Source organism: Cydia amplana, chromosome 9 (genome assembly GCF_948474715.1).
Source record: "Cydia amplana chromosome 9, ilCydAmpl1.1, whole genome shotgun sequence".
In the NCBI taxonomy this organism is placed as follows: domain Eukaryota; kingdom Metazoa; phylum Arthropoda; class Insecta; order Lepidoptera; family Tortricidae; genus Cydia; species Cydia amplana.
Genome location: NC_086077.1, coordinates 13,785,379 through 13,791,650, shown reverse-complemented (window position 1 = coordinate 13,791,650; position 6,272 = coordinate 13,785,379). Strand labels below are relative to the sequence as shown.

The 6,272-nt window shown below is 34.7% G+C and overlaps 1 long non-coding RNA gene across 1 annotated transcript; it reads right to left on the bottom strand.

The window, feature by feature from the left end:
* Positions 1-5,031: 5,031 nt before the first annotated feature.
* LOC134651221 (uncharacterized) lies at positions 5,032-5,522 on the bottom strand. Its single transcript, XR_010097083.1, has 2 exons — positions 5,438-5,522; positions 5,032-5,099 (listed from the first exon to the last, which is right to left on the bottom strand). It is a non-coding gene; the product is annotated as an uncharacterized LOC134651221 (long non-coding RNA).
* Between the last annotated feature and the right edge of the window lie 750 nt (positions 5,523-6,272).

Sequence of the window (6,272 nt, the reverse complement as noted above, 5' to 3'; positions counted from 1 at the left end):
CGCGTGAGTTTTAAAGTTCATTCATTATTGTTCCCAAGTTATTCAGTGTATCAATTTTATCTAACAATCGGCAGTTTTATTTAATAATAAAATTGCTTTGTAATTGCGTTATATTTTTGTTAGAAAGGCAATATTGAACTACGAGTAAGTTATAAAGTTTATTCATTTAGACGTCTAGAGTTCTTGGATAACTGGATTAAAGTTTTCCGGACGAGATCTTAAACGATTAAAAGATTTGAAACACAATTACCTACCAGTTATGACGGCAGTACTTACTTACCTCCCTTGTTTTACGTAAGTATAATAATTTTACGTAAGTATAATAATACCTACTCCCACGTCAAACAATGGTCCCTAAGTCCCTATGACAGTTCCTTCAAGTCTTGTTTGGATGGGATTAAATTATTAAATATGAAATGGAATATGTTTTTACTGTGGTTTTATTACTGAAATGTTATATTCCTAAATACATTATTGGGCTAAACTTCCAATAAAATATCTACAAACATTTTACGTGACAGCTACTCCATTCGCATAAGCAGATTCTAGGTAGGTACATAGGTATGTATCTGTCAGAGAGACCCAAGCAAAGAGTAGTATCTATCTATCTATCTATCTATCTAATACCTTTAAACGAGCAATTCTTGTTTATATATATATATATATATATTTCGGGGATCTCGGAAACGGCTCTAACGATTTCGATGAAATTTGCTATAGGGGGGTTTTTGGGGGCGAAAAATCGATCTAGCTAGGTCTTATCTCTGGGAAAACGCGCATTTTCGAATTTTTTTATGTTTCCCGAGCGAAGCTCGGTCACCCAGATATTAATAAATATGGGCGAATATTTAAACGGTGGTTAGCATAGGACCTAAAAAGTATAGGTATTGAGATAGATTTTACTTAGAAATGCATTGAAAATTTTAACCATACAAAATAATTCGGCCCGCAATGTAATACACCACACACGTTACGGGATACGAGCTTTTTAAAGTAACTGTCAACGCTTGTTGGCAGTTACTATGAAAAGCTCGTATCTCGTAATGTCATTATCATCTTCTGTTTCTTAATGTTTACAGTACATTGCTGCTCGGTACATGTGGAAAAAATTAATCACGGGGTCATAATTAAGTGTAACTTAAAAAACATCTTAATTAATGATAAGACGGGTAAATTCTATATCTGGTTTAATTTATTGCCCGTATTTGACTTACACACTGTATAACCCAAGATAGAGAGTGCTGTTTTGAAAATATAGTGTGTCAATAGGTCTGTTTGATTTCAAACATAGACACAGAGAATCATACTATCTTTGTCTTACACTAGTACTAGCACCCAAAAGAAAAGGATGAGTATAGTTTTTTTTGTTCCTTTTTACTGACAAGATTTGGTATAAATCAACCCCAGTATAAATCAAAATCGACCTGCGTTGTTTCACTAAATCGGTCGATCGTATTTAAATTAAAAAATAAAGTGACATTGTCAGTTTGTCAAGAAAATTTCGAGTAGGCAAGACTCACCAAAATTTAAAGTAATTAAAGAAGTGATTCGGTAAAATGGAAATCTTACGGTCTTCAAGACAAACTAAAATAATTATGGATCATTTGTATTACCATATATTGTTTTAATATAAAATGAAACACGTGAAACAAAATGTAGGATGTACTGCGAGTGTTTGTTGCGTCTGAACAATTTGGTAAAAAATAATATTAGTGCGAATATGGTTGAATCATAGTTTTATTTATTGTTGTATGCAAAAAGGGGACAGCAACATACATTTAATATTAATGGAATGTGAGTGTTATGAATAAATTATGTGTGTTTTATGATTTTTAATGGATTACTGCCTTTCACTTTACTGACGATCTTCATTGACAAGGTAAGCCTCTAGCTAGCTGTATTTATGAAATCGTAACCAATATTTACATATAAAAAAATGGAGAGTAGCATTTCTCTAATACAAAATGTTCCAAGTTGGTTGTGAATAAATCTAGCTGGGTCTAGGTTTTAGCGTCAACGTTCAACGTAGTTTAGGAGCTCGTTTACCAACTACATATCATAGCCAACTGTATTCCAATGGTACAACTATGGTCCACAAGTTTAACAACGCTATTTTTAGGATTTTCTAGAATTTTTCTTGCATTTATGTTTTTTTTTGTATCAGAACCAAGTCATTCAAATAATGGTCGTTACCAAGGCATGCGAGTTAGTTTTAGACCATCGTTGGGAGATTTTGGACTATGGTTGGGTGGTTTTACGTTACCAATTAAATAATTTGAGTACGAGTAGTTTACGAACAACAACAGTTGCCGAGATCGTTCCGAGTGGCCCTTTCACGAAATTAATTACGCAATACAATCTTCCGCGGTCATGAAAATCCTCTAAAACAAAGTTGAAATTAGCACGAGGGACAAATTTAGTTTCAAATATGTAACATGTTTTTTATTGTAGGTACTACCTATTAAGGGGCTAGCGAAGTGACAATCGTTTATAAAAAACGAAACTATTAAAATAAGACGTGGAAATGATCACGTCACTTTTCGTTCGCATTTCTCTGTCATGCCGATACACTTTTACTTTTCGATAGCTTGATGATACCTGAATCTTTTATGAATGTTTCTTTTGAAAGAGCTTTGTGTGAAATGTCTCTTAGAAATGTAATTGGATACTAGTATATAAGGAAAATAGTATTAAATGTCTATGACGAGTTCACGAGATTGATAGAAAAATAAGATAGTGTGAAAGGCTTTAATATATAAGGAAAAATCTTTAACTTATACTTGTGATATGTGCTAGTTACTGATATGTTTGACGTTGGTTCTGTTTGGAATTTGTTGATTTGTGATTCAGCCCGATAAAGCCCGGTCTGTGCAAATTGATGTACATAACGTCAATATAAATTTGCTAATATATGAGAAAGGAGCTAGGACGTTGGAAATATAATTTACTAGCATAAGCTAGGGCTCATATCAAATAAAGGCTCTTATTTTACTCACCCGCTGCAGAGCTTTACCAGTACCTAACGCTAAATTCGTTTATCTGTTAGATTATTAACGTCGGTTTTATTCACAGTCAGAGCGGTTTCGCTCTACGTCCGATCCGAATCCGATCCGAACCCGTGAAAATATGGATCTGATCTCCATCATCCGATTTCGGAAAGAAATCAGACGGATCTAGTGCGTAAATTACAGTAAAAATAGTTCTACGGCTACTTCGGACAATATTTTCACGGATTCGGAGGGATTCAGATCGGACGTAGTGCGAAACCGCTCTCACGAGCAACCAAATTAGTAAGAACACGATACAAGTTTGCAATCCAATATTTTTTTACGCAAGAGTGAGGCCCAACTGGCTCAAGGTATAATGTCAAGTTCCGTTTCCCTCATAATTGCTTTTACCGTCCATTACTGCCAGGGACTAGTATAATATGTACATAATAATATTAGTCTTTTGTCTCGTCTATTTTCGATGAGGAATTGATCAGATTTCATGGAATACGAAATTTCCGACCGGCGAAGCAGTTTCCGTGTTTGTCTGCCCTCCGCCTTCGCCTTGATAGTCTGATACGATTCGACGTGACTTTTTCATTATTTGATCCCTGTACGCTCTTCTCGTGTTACGTGTTTTTGCTTCAGCGGTTCAGAAAAAGAAAGGGACATTAACATGAGGGAATGAGGGTAGACCGCGCGCGGTCTAAACAACTTTGACACACCCGCTATCTTCAGTTACCCGTGACATGAACAAGATGCATGTAACTGCGTCGAAATATCGGGAGCTCGAAAACAATACAAAAGGTAATCACGGTCCATATCCCGGTCTAGGGAAAGGGAGATTTATGATTAGTGAAATCCGCTCAATTTTGTTTTCAGATTTGTTTTGCATACCGTTTTGCAATGTCACTATTTACTTATTTATAAATTCCGATGCAGTAATATTTCGGAATGATAACAAATGTAGATAGCTTGAATGAAAACCGTATCCAAAATTTCATAAAATCTGCCTTGTCTCACCTCATCTTAAGATGTATGTAGCTTTATGATGCCTTTGAATCAAGCATAGTTCTCCTTTTCCGGTTCGTCACTAGTATAATTTTATTACAAAGTACTCAAACGTTTTCTCTTTTAATATTCGGAATCCCATTTTCTGTCGCGCCTAACCCTATTTATTTTACAAATTGATCATTGTTATTTTTGTCATTTATTAATATCAATCACAGCTTATCGGAGATACGAGTAGAGTGGGAAAGGTCCCAAGGGCGGCAACAATGTTTTTTTTATTGAAATTCTCCGTAATGATGGGCGATAAGCGAGCGGTCGCGGAAATGGGACGATGGGACGACATTATTTCGGCTCAGTTTGTCAGTCATCCGTGAACGGGTTATGAATTATAGATATTTCGCTTTTACGCGAACGAGTAGGTATTCATATATACTGTTTTTGCCAGTATTTTTTTATTCAATAGGATCTGAACCGAGATTTGAACTGAATGAAAATCGACAACTGTGTAAATACAGTTTGTATGTGCACTAAATTATTAAACCAAAACTACGTATATCTTTGCGAATAGTCTATAACATAACATAACTAACTGTCGCTAGTTAGACAACTGATAACTGTCGTTGTGTTTAATTATGAGCTCATCTTACAAATTGTGCGTTGCAATTATAAATGTCTTTTCTCAATAAATATTTTCTTCGTGGTTTTTAATTAAGGATTCTTGTTGTGGTCTAAGTCAAATAGTGAGTTGCAAATGTTTTCAACTTCCATTTTTTAACTGACATCTTCTTTCTCGGTCAGACTGGTCGTGGTCGTCATATCAGGGCCGGTGGCAAGCTTCACAATCCGTCACTATTCTTCCCGTACTACAGTAGAAGAGCTACAGATCTTCTTGTGCATTTTTTTAGCTGAGATAAAGGTAATAAAAGGCAGAAGAATACATTTTGTTTCCATGAAATACGGTTTATTATCGTTACTAATACGGTGAGAGTAATCTATATAAAAAATCTCCTGGTTCGTGGACTTGGTCATGCAAGACGGCGATGCCAAACGCAGCAGCAATTAGCTTTATATACCAGGTTCTTCCTTGGTTTTTCGAAACGTCTAGAACAATAAAATATACAATACTTTATTACTGGTAATATTGAATCAATCATATATGCTTACTGCTATTCCAAAGTACCTATCACAGCCTATCCAAGTTTACAAACTTAAAAAAAATGAAAATGAAAATTTTATTGATAACAATTGTTACATGTTATTAATACGTTATGTTACGTGTTAAATAATGTTATTTACATGACTTTCCGTAGCATCTGTCAACACATCACGATATAATTTTTTATTTTTGTTGGGCGTCTGTCAATGTACGATAGTCCACTTTGCTAGCCCCCCTGAGCAGATAATACTCTAAGAAAGATAAAGAAATAATGTGAACTTACATGTTAAATACGAAACCTCGAACTGGTTCAATTTTCTCCTCGGTACAGTCAGCTACTTCATTAATATCAGCAACGGATGTGCGATATACTTAGAGTTTATATCATTGATCGTCTTCAATTCAAAATGTACCTAAACTGCGGAGTGACACCCCCCTGCCTTAGAGTTGATTTCATTGATCACCTTCAAATCCTTCACAAATACATCATACCGTTTGTTGTACTCATCATTTCCTGAATACTCTTTCTTGTGTTCTAGAATGTATTTATCAAATAATGACCTTGCCTCCGAAATGTTGTATATTGGTAATATTGGTCCTGCGCACACGGTCGCGCTGAGCAATGCCAGCGTCGATATTGGAAGAATAACAATTTTCATTGCGAGTTGAATTCAAATGTAATTGCATTCAATTAACAGGTACTTATATAGCTAGTTTTACGTTCATATGCGAAACAATTTATAGATTAAATACGCTTGACAATTTCTACTTCTATATTATTTTGCTTAAAATTAACCGACATCAAATTAATTGAAGGAGAAGATATTATAAGTAGCAAGATGATTATGTTTACTCCGAGGTTCCCACTATCAGATTAACTCGATGGTATCATAATATTGCATTATCACGGGTTTTACATAAGTAGGTAAGGTACGTCAAACTTCAGTTCTTTCGTATACCAATTGATTTAAAATATTGAAGACCCTCTAGATAGTTACATACAAACTATGAATAAAAGTTTGTAAACGGTAGCTTTAAGCTAAGGGTGTTATTACCAACGTCAAACGAGTGTAATAACGAATTTAATAATTATTGTAATAATCAAAAAATATAATAAA